Here is a 2,706-nt window from a genome sequence, read left to right on the forward strand (position 1 = left end):
TCCATTATTCTTCCACATTGTATAATTGGAATTTTTCTAGAAAAGGGGCTTTCCCGTCTCCCTAAATTACTTATTCATTCAATTATTTATTTATATCAGTACAGTCTCATGAATATTTCCTTTATTTGTGTTATAATCAGTTAGTGTCATATTTTGTCATTGTTCAAGTTGTCACACATTTGGCCATTGAAGGATCCTTCAGGTGCCTCCTTAATTTAAAAATACTTTATTGCTAAAAAGTGCTAACCTTCTTGTGAGCTTTCAGTGAGTTGTAATCTTTTTGCTGGTGGAGAGTCTTGCGTCAGTGTTGATGGCGGCTGACTGATCAGGGTGGTGGGTACCGAAGGTTAGGGTGGCCATGGCAGTTTCTTCAAATAAGACAGCAGTGAAATTGGCCACATTGATCGACTCTTCCCTTCACCAGTGATCTTTCTGTGATATGCAAGGCTGTTTGATAGCATTTTACCCACACTAAAACTTCTTTAAAACTTGGAGTCAATCCTCTCAAACCCTGCCATGGTTTTATCAACTAAGTTTATGGAATATTCTAAATCTTTTGCTGTCATTTCAACAGTCTTCACAGCATCTTTATTAGGAGTTGATTCCATCTCAAGAAACCACTTTCTTTACTCACCCATAGGAAGCAACTCCTCATCTCTACAAGTTTTATTGTGAGATTGCAACAATTCAGTCACATCTTCAGACTGCACTTCTAACTCTAGTTCTCTTGCTATTTCCACCACATCTGCAGTTTTTTCTTCCACTAAAGACTTGAACCCTTCAAAATCCCTGAAGTTTGGAATCAGCTTCTTCCAAACTCCTCTTAATGTTGATACTTTGTCCTCTTCCCATGAATCACGAATGTCCTTAGTGGCATCTAGAATGGTGATTCCTTTTCAGAATCTTTTCAGTTCACTTTGCCCAGATTCATCAGAGGAATCACTATCTATGGCAGCTATGGCCTTAGGAAATATATTTCTTAAATGATAAGACTTGAAAGTTGAAATTAGTCCTTGATCAGTGGGCTGCAGAATGAATGTTGTGCTAGCAGGCACAACATTAATGAAAACATTAATCTCGTTGAACATCTCCATAGAGCTCTTGGGTGACCATGTGTATTGTCAGTAAGCAGAAATATTTTGAAAGTGATCTTTTCTGAGCAGTAGGTTTCCACAGTGGGCTTAAAATATTCAGTAAACCATGTTGTAAACAGATGTGCTGTCATCTAGGCTTTGTTGTTCTACTTATAGAGCACAAATAGAGTAGATTTAGCATCATTCCTAAGGGCGCTAGGATTTTCAGAATGGTAAATGAGCACTGGCTTCAACTTAAAGTTGCCAGCTGCATTAGCTCCTAACAAGAGAGTCAGCCAGGTTTTTGAAGCTTTGAAGTCAGACATTAACTTCTCCTCTCTAGCTATGAAAGTCCTAGATGGCATCTTCTTCCAACAGAAGGCTGTTTCATTTACATTGAAAATCTGATGTTCAGTGTAGCCACCTTCATTAATTATCTCAGCTAGATCTTCTGGATAACTTGCTGCAGCTTCTACATCAGTGCTTGCTGCTTCACCTTGCACTTTATGTTATGGAGATGGCTTCTTTCCTTAAACCTCATGAACCAGCTTCTGCTAGCTTCAAACTTTTCTTCTGGAGCTTCCTCACCTCCCTCAGCCTTCATAGAATTGAAGAAATTTAGGACCTTGCTCTGGATTAGGTTTTGGCTTTAAGAAATGTTGTAGCTGATTTGATCTTCTATCCAGACCACTCAAATTTTCTCCATATCATCAGTAAGGCTGTTTTGCTTTTTTTTTTTATTATTTGTGTGTTCACAGGAGGAGCACTTTTAATTTCCTTCAAGAACTTTTCCGGTGCATTTATAACTTGGTTAGCAAGAGACCTAGCTTTTGCCCTATCTTAGCTTTGGACATGTCTTCTCCACTAAACTTAATCATTTCTAGATTTTTATTTAAAGTGAGAGATGTACAATTCTTCCTTTCACTTGAACACTTAGAGGCCATTGTAAGATTATTAATTGACCTAATTTCAATATTGGGTCTTAGGCAATACAGAGGCTGAAGGACATGGAGAGAGGGGAAAGGCCAGCTGGTGGAGCAATCAGAACACACATAACATTTATCAGTTAAGTTCATAATATTGTACGAGCATGATTCCTGGCACCTCAAAACAACTACAATAGTAACATCAAAGATCACTGATCACAGATCACCATAACAAACGCAATAATAAAAAAAAAGTTTGAAATATTGTGACAATTATCAAAATGTGACATAGAAACACAAAGTGAGCAGATGCTGCTGAGAAAAAAAAAATGGTGCCATAGACTTGCCTCATGCAGAGTTGCCACACACCCTCAATTTGTAAAAAAATGCAGTATCTGCAAAATACAGTAAAGTGAAGTGCAATAACACGAGGTCTGCCTGTTTATTCACATACACGTAGATATAGCCTTGTCCATTTTCTTATCTGTAACTTCTTTTTCCAACATTGAGAAACGTGGCTTTCATTACCTACTATATATTTACTTATCTTCTCATTCCAAATATATACATTAATTAGTTTTAGAGCCATATCCCCATGAAAATCAGATTTACTAACAAAAATGCCATGTCAGTGTACAGTTCTTTTTGTTGTAATCTTTATAGCATATAATCACAGTCTTCTTTTCCAAAGTTATGTAGGTCAATTC

At 37.2% G+C, this 2,706-nt stretch overlaps 1 pseudogene; it reads right to left on the reverse strand.

Moving 5' to 3' along the window:
• Positions 1-242: 242 nt before the first annotated feature.
• LOC118888082 lies at positions 243-2,017 on the reverse strand (annotated as a pseudogene).
• Between the last annotated feature and the right edge of the window lie 689 nt (positions 2,018-2,706).

This window comes from Balaenoptera musculus, chromosome 21 (assembly GCF_009873245.2).
Source record: "Balaenoptera musculus isolate JJ_BM4_2016_0621 chromosome 21, mBalMus1.pri.v3, whole genome shotgun sequence".
Taxonomy (NCBI): Eukaryota; Metazoa; Chordata; class Mammalia; order Artiodactyla; family Balaenopteridae; genus Balaenoptera; species Balaenoptera musculus.